This window comes from Euprymna scolopes, chromosome 42 (assembly GCF_053919585.1).
Source record: "Euprymna scolopes isolate OS-2025 chromosome 42, ASM5391958v1, whole genome shotgun sequence".
In the NCBI taxonomy this organism is placed as follows: Eukaryota; Metazoa; Mollusca; class Cephalopoda; order Sepiida; family Sepiolidae; genus Euprymna; species Euprymna scolopes.
In genome coordinates this window covers 32,630,107-32,642,991 of record NC_136523.1, presented here as the reverse complement: position 1 = coordinate 32,642,991, position 12,885 = coordinate 32,630,107, and the positions used below count along the sequence as shown (strand labels likewise).

General features: G+C 35.9%; 1 protein-coding gene and 1 long non-coding RNA gene across 3 annotated transcripts in view; both read left to right on the top strand.

The window, feature by feature from the left end:
- The window catches only part of LOC145267000 (uncharacterized), a 47,022-nt gene that overhangs the window by 13,481 nt on the left and 20,656 nt on the right, over positions 1-12,885 (top strand). The gene's annotated exons all lie outside the window — the stretch shown is intronic.
- Positions 176-2,665, top strand: LOC145266999 (uncharacterized). Its single transcript, XR_013864803.1, has 2 exons — positions 176-1,742; positions 1,785-2,665. It is a non-coding gene; the product is annotated as an uncharacterized LOC145266999 (long non-coding RNA).

Here is a 12,885-nt window from a genome sequence, read left to right as displayed (position 1 = left end):
GGATATTTTGCGTATTAAATATTTGATATTTTACATGTTAAATATTTGATATTTTGCATGTTAGATATTTGATATTTTGCGTATTAAATATTTGATATTTTGCATGTTTAATATTTGATATTTTGCATGTTAAATATTTGCTATTTTGCATGTTAAATATTTGATATTTTGCATGTTAAATATTTGATATTTTGTGTGTTAAATATTTGATATTTTGCATGTTAAATATTTGATATTTCACGTGTTAAATATTTGATATTTCGCACGTTAAATATTTGATATTTTGCATGTTAAATATTTGATATTTTGCGTGTTAAATATTTGATATTTTACGTGTTAAATATTTGATATTTTACATGTTAAATATTTAATATTTTTAATGTTAAATTTTTTATATTTCACATGGTAAATTTATTTCCAACAGTTAATTTTATGTCTTTATTCCATTAATGTTTGCATTGGTAATTCCATTAGACAAACTATTAATTTTATCCCCAGGTCTGGATATAAACAACAAATTATATTTATAGCCAGGTGTAATAAGAACGGACCAACCAGATACCAAAATTGTTGTATAAAATGAACGGTTATAGTCAGCTAACGTACTTCTTAACTTCTGGCGTGGTTGATACCGGAAACGGTGACAAGGTAAATCAGTTCCTTCTCTTTTATTGTTCTTTAGTATTTTTTTTTGTCCGACGATTTATTGAAATATAATATAAGAAAGGGTACATTACTGAAAAGTATACAATAAATATTTGACAAAATTACACAGATAAAATAACACAATTTGCACTTTTAATAAAAAATTTTAAATAAAAGTGTTTTTGAAAATTTAATGAGAAATATATGTTTATGAAATTATAAAAAATAAAAGTTTTTTTATTTGAAAAATAAAAGTATATATAATAAATATATGTTTATGAAATTATAAAAATAAAATTATTGAAATCAAAATAACAAATGAAATTCAGAAATAAAATTATCGAAATCAAAATAAATGAAATTATTGGAATCAAAATAAAATTTCAAACATCATAAAAAAACGTATCCAATACATAATATTCCCGAAATAGTTTTTAAAGTTTTTTTGAAAAAATGTTTTCAATAATTCTTAAAAAAAATGAAACTAATTTCAATAATTTCAACTAAAACTTTCAAAGATTTTTTAAATAAAAAAAAAAGATCTTCAATGTGCTCCGTTACTCCAACTGAAGACGCCTCAACATTTTTCGATAAATCAACGACTTTTATAAGTTTTCGCGTATGCTGAAAAGGAATATCGCAAGGAAAATTAGTGCAGACAAACAATTTTGGAGATGTAAATATCTGTATTTTGAAATGTAAATCACTGGTGGCCATGTTTGAACGGGCGGCATATGAAAGCATCAAACTCTCAGTTTTTTTTTTTTTCAATGCAATTCCAAAAGCCGTTCTTAACATAGGAAGGTTGAGGTGTTTATTCTGAAAGCCGCTCTTAACATGGGGAGATTGGAAGTGTTTATCCTGAAAACCGTTCTTAACATGGGGAGGTTGGGGATGTTTATTCCGAAAGCCGTTCTTAACATGGGGAGGTTGGGGTTGTTTATTCCGAAAGCCATTCCTCACATGGAGAGATTGGAGGTGTTTATTCTGAAAGCCGTTCTTAACATGGGAAGGTTGGGGGGTGTTTATTCCGAAAGCCGTTCTTAACATGGGGATGTTGAGGTGCTTATTCCGAAAGCCGTTCTTAACATGGGGAGGTTGGGGGTGCTTATTCCGAAAGCCGTTCTTAACATGGGGAGGTAGGGAGGTTATTCTGAAAGGCATTTTTTATTTTCAACCTCCCCATGTTAAGAACGGCTTCCTGAATTTTCTTGAATTTCAATTCTTGAAAGTAATTTTTGGGGTGAAATTAGCTAGAAATGTTGAATAAACGTTTGTATTTCGTAGAATTAATTCACAGTTCGTCTGCGCATGCTCACTGAACCATTTCATTGAAACAACAATGATGACGACAATTCAAACTACTAGAAATTACATTGCAAAATACAGGTATTTATATTTCAAAAACTATTTGTCTGTGCTAATTTTTTCCGCGCTATTCGTTTTCAGCATACCCGAAAACCTATAAAAGTCGTCACTTTTTTTTAGAAAATGTTGAGGCGTCTTCAGTTGGCGTAACGGAGCAACCGAAAGAACAATTGGAAAAACGTAATAAAAAAAAAGAATACATGCACCAGGGAAATATAAACGTGAGAAAAAAAAGCAAAGGAACTGATTTGCTTTGTCACCGCTTCTGGTAGCGTTACGCCGGAAGTTAAGAAGCACGTTAGCTGACTATAATCAAATAAACTTAATCTCTTTGAATTTTTCAGTCATAACTTTTCATCTTGACACAAGAAAAGGGCCACTGTTGACCCTGACTGGATTAACGATATCATTGTTACCTGGAATCCTTTACCATACAAAGAAAATCCCCCGCCCCCGCTCAAAAAAAACAAAAAAAAAGACTCATGCAGAATTCGAACCTGTATCTTTTCAGAAAAGGAACTTTGCAATATATCTTCTTTTTTTGTTTTTAATGATTTTATGATTGCTGCCTCAAACTGGAAAAATATATTTAACATGTTGGCATAAATAAATCCAGTTCTATTTTTTTTTTTTTTTTTGCTCGTATGACTGATTTTTTGTTCTTTTTTTTTTTTTTTGTATATTATGTATATATTTTCTGTATATATTTGTGCACAAATAATACATTTAGACAACATACTGCCAAGTTTCAATTTTTTTTTTAAAATTTTTATCTCTTAGCAGCTATTTTTACCAGCTAAAACGCATAAAAGAAAAGTCTACAAAAAATGCAATCATCTGACACCTCCCGTCGCTCTGTTACTTTGCATCTTGGAGGAGATGCAGTTTGAAAAAAATGGAGACAGACATAGTGAGTTTTATAAATTAGATTGACCTTTTTGAGTTATTTTTTTAAAACTTTTTTTCTTAATTTTATTTTTGTAATTATGTACTGTTTTTTTTTTTTTTTTCATTAATGTTCGCATTAGTAATACCATTAGACAATGGATTAATTTAACCCACAGGTCTGGATATAAAAAAAAAATACCACAAAGAGAAAAATGAGACTAATACAGGATTGGTAATGCAACAATATTATTGGATCAAAAAAAGGTTGACGTGAAACTTTGGTTTTCTAAAAGAAAAAAAAAAAATAATAATAACTTGCAATTTAATTAATGGAATACAAAATCCAGAGAGAGAAAAATGAAGAAAAAATGTTTTTCCTCTCATGTGCTGGCTTTGTGACGGGATTACGCTGACAGCGATGATTGACATTTTTTCCAGAATTTAGGAAAATCTGGAATAAATTCCATTTTAGAGAAAGAGAGAGAGATAGGGGGGAAGAGTAAAAGAGAGAGAGAGAGAGAGAGAGAGAGAAGATGAAGATGTAATAATTGAGAAAGAAGAACCTCCTCTTTCTAAGGTAACAGAAGAAATGAGTTTGAAAAAGACCAGGCAGTGCTGGATTGCCTTGCTAAATTTTCAACACAATATAATCAGCTGCATTTTGGTTGCCAGGAGACTCCACTTCACTTGCCACCAATCTCCACATCTTTAAAAACAGACCCTGAACTTAAAGGTTGAAAATGCCAAAATAAAATCGACCAAACTTGATTAATAGAGCCAAAATCCAAGAACACTTTAAATCAAAAATTTTCTTTCTTTCCACCCTGTGGCTTTTGGTTATTCCCTAAGCTCAAGGAAAACCTTAGAGGCTGTCATTTTGAGACAATTAAGGAAATGGACGAGGCTGTGACGAGAGTCATTGACATGCTCACACAAGAGGACTTCCATGGGCCTTGCAGAAGTTGTTGGAACGGTACAACAAGGGCATTGCAGCCGGAGAAGATTACTTTGAAGAGGACGAGTTTCATGTACGTACTATCAATAAAAGTGGCCATATCAAAAAAAGTTTGGAAACTTATTGAAGGCATTCGTATTTATTTAATTTTTTTTTTTTTTGTGTTTGAAAAATGAGCTCTGGTTCCTAATCGTACAACTCTGATGATTTTGCCAATTGACGGAGCAAGACTAAAAGAAAGTTAAATGTAACTGCCCAAATGTTTGTATTTTGCTTTTCTGAACCCAAAGAAATCTTTTTAAGAGAGTGCCTAGTTTTGTCTGGTGTCCTTTGTGTTTATACACTTTGTTCCATATTGATCTTTATATTTAATTTATTTCGTGAAAATGAAAATTACAATCGAAATAATTCAATGTAAAATTAAAATAAATTAAAAGCAAAATTCAAATTTACAATCAAATTTAGGCACAAGGCCCTTTAAGATCTGGGTGGGGGTTAGGGTTAGATCTGGGTGGGGGAGTGTTGCAGGATCTTTGTTACTACAGTGAAAATGGAGTCTTTGGCGACTTTACTCTTGACTGGCAACATTTACCACAATACCTCATTCACTTCGTGGACTCTAAACTAACTAATGAAAACCCCAGCGTTTTTGCAAAAAAGAATATATTTACAATTACAACCGTTTTTAACATGGGGAGGTTGGGTGTCTATTCTGTCTACTGTTTTCTTGACCATTTGGCCAAGATCAAAGTGTAGTATCTGTTCCGGCAGATACTGCAAGCTATGACTAGCTATGACTAGCAAAGACCAGGTGTGGGGGCAACCCCACATGCCTGAACTTTAACCAGCTCCCATTTCCCACCTCTCGGGAGCTGGTCCCCTTTTTCCCTTCCCCCTCCCTTCACTCCTCACATTAAAAATTGGCCTTGTGCCTAATTTGCTCGGTGGGGGAGCAAATAAATACCATCTGTTCCGGCAGATACTGCAAGCTATGACTAGCTATGACTAGCAAAGACCAGATGTGGGGGCAACCCCATATGCCTGACCTTTAACCAGCTCCCATTTCCCACCTCTCGGGAGCTGGTCCCCTTTTTCCCTTCCCCCTCCCTTCACTCCTCACATTAAAAATCGGCCTTGTGCCTAATTTGCTCGGTGGGGGAGCAAATAAATACCATCTGTTCTTCAGATGCTGCACTTCATTTTCTTGTTCTCTTTCGGTGGAGGAGAAATCCTTCACGACTGAGACAATTTTTATTTTTGTACCTTTTCTCCACGTTAAAAAACGACCCTGGTGTCTAACTCTGTCCCGTGGGGAGGCATAGTAAATAGGTAGAATTAGTTCGTGTGTGTGTTCGTGTGTGTGTGTGTGTGTGTGTAAAATTTCCAGTTGACAAGGTCGATTTCGTGAAATTATTTCGTCATCAAATTTGCACAATTTTCAAATGCTGCTCGGATGTCAGTCTCTTCATGACGAATTTTCTAAACCAAACTGAATTTGAAAAACACTCGTCCTCCTGCCACCACTATCAATAATTTCCCCCACTCTTTATCTGAGTCTAAACTTAAATGTAGATTCACGAACAAAACTTCTTTCTTAAAACTATGAAACTCGGTTCTGTTTGCCTGCTTTCCAGCTGTCTACAATTTGGCCATCTTCAAGTCCAACGTAAACAAATTCTTGATGATCCATCCCCTTAAGTAATCCAATTTACTAAATTTCCACTACTAATGATTACTAGGATATTGTCCCATTGACAATCATACACTCATTAACCTTTATCCTCGAATGGCCTCCGAGCCTTTATAAGTGGTCACTCCTTTGTAAAAAAAAAAAAAATTCAGAATAGAAAATAGTTGTCAATTTTTTTTTTTTTTTTTTTGCATTTTCATGCCAAATAAGGCACAGTACCACTTTAATGTAAGGGGTACCAATCTGGGACATTATTTGCAGGGATACTATGTAGGGAGTTGAGCAGCAAGATGTCTGTTTACATTACACTTGAACTTCTGCATGTCAGTAGAGTCAGGAAGCAGGGACCCGAAAGGGAATTCAAGTGGGTAGAAGTTTGAGGGAAGAAACTATTAGAGTAGAAGACTTTCTGGCATCTGTGGATCTCTACTGTGTAGGGGTGGGATTTTGCTGCTTGTCGGGTTTGTCAGGGATATTTATGTTGAGAAGGTACAAGGGCTTGTGGTTCGTCGGAGCACCTACCATTAAAATACTTGTAAAACGGATGCAATATTTCATCGATGGGCCAGAGGTCGGAGCCTAGCTGGCAGTGTGGGACCTATTAGGTTGGAAACTCTCTTTTGAACCCTGTCTAAGAGTGAGAGACTAGTAGCAGATGCACCAGCCCAAATGTGGCAACAAAACTCCATACATGGGCGAATGGTGGCCTTGTAGAGGTACAGGATACTTTCAGCTGTAAGTAAATTTCTGGCGGGGTAGAAAGAAAGAAAGAATAGATGAGATATGTTGATATGTTAATTTCATTTTTATTTCGGACTATTAGTCTCATCTTTATTAGTTGTTGTTTTTGGATCTTTTTATTGGTTCACAACGTTTCGGCCAACTATCCCTCTGGCCTTCGTCAGGTGGTAACCGCGACGGATAGGAACTTCGAATCTCCAAACTGCATTCTCAGCCATCACTGCCATCCGTAGTTGTTTTCGTCTCACCACATTTTTGACCAATTACCTCTGGCACGCTTCGGGTGGGATTGAAACTGCTATCTTCAGACAATGTTCATCTGGAACCTTGATCGCCCTTCGGGGCCCGTGGCGCAGTTGATAGAGACGTTGAATCTCTATGGTTCCAGATGAACATTGTCTGAAGATAGCGGTTTCAATCCCACCCAAAGCGTGCCAGAGGTAATTGGTCAAAAATGTGGTGAGACGACAACAACTACGGATGGCAGTGATGGCTGAGAATGCAGTTAGGAGATTTGAAGTTCCTATCCGTCGCGGTTACCACCTGACGAAGGCCAGAGGAAGTTGGCCGAAACGTTGTGAACCAATAAAAAGATCCAAAAACAACAACTAATAAAGATGAGACTAAAAGTCCGAAATAAAAATAAAATTAACATATAATGCTCATCTCAAAAAATGAATTCCAATTAAGGAATAATATATATATATATATATAGAGATGTGTTGAGTTAATAGGTGGAGAACAGTTAATCAAGTTCAGGGAATTTTTGCTAATCAGCAGAGCGTTGCCATTGTTAACCAAGAGAGAAGTCTATCAGATATATGCTTGTCATTACTAACAAGCAGAGCATTACCACTGTCAACCAAAGGAAATGTCTGTAAGGCATATGTTTGCAGCATGATGACATATAGAAGTGAAACCTAGCCAGTTAGGGTAGAAGATATGTGTTGCATGGAATGTGAGTTTTAAAGACAAGCTTAAATCTGTGACTTCATAGGAAGATTAAAAATCTGAACATTAAAGGGAAATGTGTGCAGAATAGGAGACTTTGTTGGTATGGTCATGTTGAAAGAATAGATGAGAGTTCTTGGGTTAATAAATGGAGAACAGTTAATCAAGTTCAGGAAATTTCTGCTAACCAGCAGAGCGTTGCCATTGTTAACTAAGGAAGAAGTCTAGCAGGTATATGTTTGTCATTACTAACCAGCAGAGCATTACCACTGTCGACCAAAGGAAATGTCTATTAGGCATAATATAAAGGTCTAGCCAGAGTTAGAAATCTATAGAAGCTGTTCAGATGTTGGTGATACTATGGGAAGAAATAGAATGAAGCAAATATTAGTGTGATTTCAAGAGTTAGGAGTGGATGGAGTACGTTCAGGAACTTTTGTCATTACTAACCAGCAGAGCATTACCACTATCAGCCAAGGGAAAAGTTTATTAGGCATGTATTTGCAGCATGATGACATATAGAAGTGAAACCTGGCCAGTTAGGGTAGAAGATGTGTGTTGCATGGAATGGAAGTGTAATGTGAGTTTTAAAGACAAGCTTAGATCTTTGACTTCATAGGAAGATTAAAAATCTGAACATTAAAGGAAAATGTGTGCAGAATAGGAGACTTTGTTGGTATGGTCATGTTGAAAGAATAGATGAGAGTTCTTGGGTTAATAGATGTAGAACAGTTAATCAAGTTCAGGAAATTTCTGCTAATCAGCAGCGCATTACCATTGTTAACCAAGAGAGAAGTCTATCAGGCATATGTATGCAATGTGATGCTGTATGGGAATGATTACGATGAATGTGTACTGTGAGTTTTAAAGGTACGTTTAGTTCTAATGACCTCAGAGGAAAATTAAATCTGGATTTTTGTACGGATTGTCCAGAACCGATGCTGTATACTGATGATTTAGTACATGTTTGTAAAACAATAGATCTACTTGTTAAGATTTGGAGAAATGCTATGGAAAGTAAAGGTTTGAGAACGAATGTTACCAAGACTAATATGATGACCACTGGTTGTAGTGTTAAAAAGTTTCCAAAAAGAAACAAGTTCACCTACTTAGTATGTGAAAAGGGATTTGGGTGAAACTCGATCTTTTGTAGTACTTCTAAGCATTGGATGCACAGGATGTGTAGTAGAATTACTGCTAACTTCAGAGAGGATAACCAATTTGTGTGCAAGAAGTGTAAGACAATGGAGATGGATGAAAACTCAGATGTGGACAAAGTGGATGGTGGAGCTGTTGAGGTTGTCAAGTTTTGTTTGGATTTTGCTCGTTTGTAGCTGCTCTTCATCCTTTATTTTATTTATCTCCTTCCCACATCAGGAAGATGAAACACAAAGTTAGAAAAAGTGAGATTGAAAAAAGTCAGTGCCTTAGAAGAGCAATCCAGAGAAAGCTTTTGATGACCTCAGAGGAAAATTAAATCTGAACAGTATAGGGAGATATCTGCAGAATTATAAACTTTGATTGTATCATGAATTCAAAAGAACGGACGAGATTGCTTAAGTTAGATGTCAGTCAGTTGAGATAACAGAGTCAATTAGCAAAGGAAAACATGGGAGGAAGTTATAAAAATGAACTTTAGAGAAATGTGGAGAACAAAGACCTGGTAAGAGATAGGTTAGTTTTGATGCTATGGCTTTGTTGAAAGAATAGGTGAGAGTTCTTGAGTTAATAGATGTAGAACAGTTTGCATCGTTGTCTGCGGACCAGCAAACATTGTGTGCAGTTTCAGTCGCAAAGGAGACCAAGACAAAGAATAGGAAATAACTCCAACTCGCATGTTCTTTGTAGCAACAACATTTATTTCCTCGTTGGTACACCTGTGACGTCATCTACGTCATCTAGAACGTTTTCCACACTTCTCACGAGATCTCGAACGTTATCTTGTCTTCCCTCGTGATCGTTCTCTTTCTCTTTTTCATATAATCTATTTTTCTTCGCCTGGTGACGTCACTCAACATGCCTTTACATCTGCTCATCCGCACTATGTCTCTATTTGAGGTAACAGGTCAGGTTCGCAGGGAAAAGCCAAGGAAGTCTTGGAAGGAAGTGATTAAAATGGACTGGACAGAAAGAGGGATAAATAAAGACCTGGCCAGTTGAGTTTTGCAAAAAAAAAAAAAATAAAAACCAGAGAGTTCGAATCGTAATAAAAGAATTATCTCCCTTTTTCTAAAAACTGAAACCTTAGGCCAGTTTAGCAAAACTCAGTTTTCGCAAATTGTCTTCGAATACTGTTTTCATTAATAATTAATTTTCTATCTGATCGTTTTTCATAATTTTTTGATATGTTCATTACTACGACTTGACGATTAAGTCGGTACCATTGGTTTTACTTGTAGTTGAATATTTTGATTTTTGAATTTCAGAATTATAATGTAGAAGCACCTCCAAAAGTTGTTTCATAACAGTGATGCACAAGAGTTTTAATTATAGATTTGTTTGGATGAAGCGTAGTGATTGCATTATATGGCATGATCACATTGACACCCGGTTCTCGTTGGATCACTGAAGTTAAGCAACGGTAAGCTTGGTAAGTACTAGATGGGTTCTATTAAACTCCTCGACCTAGCATTCACAGGGAACATGAGTTGGAACATGATACATTTGTTACAGGAAAAGGCTGTCCCCTTTTCCTGTAAGTAAGAAGAACATTAAATAAATGGAAAATGAGATTAGGATAAGCCGAGCAGCAGATGTGAATCATAGGAGGTATACCCTACACCCAAAAAGGAAATGCCAGGAAGATCAGAGAGAGATTCTGATCGAAAGAAAATAATTAGGAAGTCAGTTGGAAAGGGCTGACTAAAGAATTTTTTTTCGATGGGCTCTGATCTTTCTTGGGTAAGTGGTTGTATAGATATAAAGATAAAATGTACTAGAATTTAAAAAATGCGTACATTTTTTGAAAAATGGGAAGGATAGGGAGGTTACAAGAAAAGGCTGTCCCCTTTTCCTGTAAATAAGAAAAACATTAGATAAGTGGAAAACGAGATTAGGATAAGCCGAGACTCGAACCTTGTAAGCAAGGTTCAGAGATAGATTCAGAACTTGAAATGTTAGAATTTAGCTATTGTTTTGGAAATAGTTAGATATTGTTTGTATTGTAGAAATAATTTAATTGTTCATTCTTTTATGAAAACTGAATTAAAAAGGTCAGCTAAAAAGGAATGAACAATACAAATTAAAAATATATTAAAAAAATAGGTTGAAAAGTAGGTTAGTTCAGAATTCTTTGTTTGCAGAAGTGCGTTTTGGACAAACATGTGCTTAGCCATGCGAGTTGGTCACATTTGAAACCATGCATCTAACGTCATAGCAGAAAGGGAATTTGTCAATATAGGAGCTAGTTTTAGTCAGCTCAAGGCGGTCGGGCAGTCAACTTCGAACAGTCAGCAGTGTCGATCAGAAAAGCTGACATGGTCAGAGGAGGGTCCCTTTAGAAGTGAAGGGAGAACATTTAACCATGTAGTAACAAATTTGAATTCCTGACGTCATCATCATTTTGACCGGTCAAACAAATTAAAGAACATCATCATCGATTTTTGTAACTGTTGTCGTTGTGTCGTCATTCAACAATTGAAGGTAATGTGTTAATCATCTTAATATGAACTTTGTATAACCCTCTTCCAAGTAATGTGTTCCTCTCCATCATAAGTAATGATTCTGTCCCCTCCTGTATTAAAAGAACTGATCACCCTCTCTTCTCGCTAATATATGTTATAAGAATCGACAGACAAGTAATATGTATAAATGTCTTCTCTCTCTCCTTCTCATCATTGTCAATCCTGTATTACATGTACCCATTATACGTCCCCATCATCCCTCGATATGATTCCTATGCAACATATGTGCCTAGTATCAAACGAAATTTACATGAACAGAGTTTCTTTCCAAGAACTTCACATCTGGAATGAACAATACAAATTAAAAATATATTGAAAAAATAAGTTGAAAAGTAGGTTAGTTCAGGATTCTTTGTTTGCAGAAGTGCGTTTTGGACAAACATGTGCTTTAGCCACGTGAGTTGGTCACATTTGAAACCACTCATCTGACGTCATAGTAAAAAGGAATTCTCAATAATAGGAGCTAGGATTAGCAGATTAGAGAGTCGACAGTCGGCAGTCGAGCAGAGAAAACAGAACAGTTGAGTCTGCTAGGCAGAGAGAGAGAGAGAGAGCTGGAGTCAGGGTCCTTTGGAAGCGAAGGAAAAGAACATTAAACTATGTAGATCCCAAATTTGAATTCCTGACGTCATCATCATTTCGACCTGTCAAATAAAATAAAGAACATCATCGATTTTTGTAACTGTTGTCGTCATTCAACAACTGAAGGTAATGTGTTAATCATCGTAATATGAACTTTGTATAACCCAATATGTATCTCTCCTCCTCCTCCTCTCTATATGTGTTAAAAGAAATATAAGAACTGTGCATCAATCACTCTCTCCTCACTAATATATGTTATAAGAATCCACAGAACTGTATAAATGTCTTCTCTCCATCATCACTGTCGTTAGTCCCGTTATATATGAACCCTAATATGAAACCCTGCTATACTATACATTGAGAGCATTGCTAAAACCCCTGCGAAGAAGGTGGGCTCTCTCTACCGTGCTAGAAAGCTACTTACGCCTGAAAGTATCCTGTACCTCTATAAGGCCACCATTCACCCATGTATGGAGTATTGTTGTCACATTTGGGCTGGTGCATCTGCTGCTAGTCTCTCCCTCCTGGACAGGGTTCAAAAGAGAGTCGCCAATCTGATAGCTCCTGAACTGTCATCTAAGCTTCAGCCTCTGTCCCATCAACGAAATATTGCATCCCTTTGCCTGTTCTACAAGTATTTTAATGGTGAATGCTCTGACGAACTGCAAACACTTGTACCCCCTCAAGGTAAATACCTCTGACAAACCCGACAAGCAATTAAATCCCACTCCTACACACTAGAGATCCCTAGGTGTAAGAAAGCCTTCTGCTCCAATAGTTTCTTCCCCAGAACTGGTAGACTTTGGAACTCCCTTCCAGAATTCTGCTTTCCCAACTGTACTGAGTTTTAGCCTTGATAATTCAACTGACAATCTATCCATCTCATTAACCCTTATCCTCGAATGGCTTTTTGCTTTGATAAGTGGTGACTTATTAGTATAAAAAATCCTCTCATAATATTCTTCATTATTCAACTGACAATCTATCCATCTCATTAACCCTTATCCACGAGTGGATTTTAACCTTGACGACTCATTAATATAAAAAGGCCTCTCATTATATTTTTCATTATTCAACTGAGAATCTGTCCATCTCATTAACTCTTATCCTCGAGTGGATTTTAGCCTTGATAAGTGGTAACTCATTAGTATAGAAAATCCTCGCATAATATTCTTCATAATTCAACTGACAATCAATCCATCTCATTAACCCTTATCCTCACGTGGCTTGATAGGCTGTGACGCATTAGTAAAAAAAAAAATAATCCTCGAATGGCTTTTAGCCTTCATGACTCATCAGTATAAAAATCCTCTCATTATATTCTTCATTGTTCAACTGACAATCTGTCCATTTCGAGTGGCTTTTAACCTTGATAAGTGATA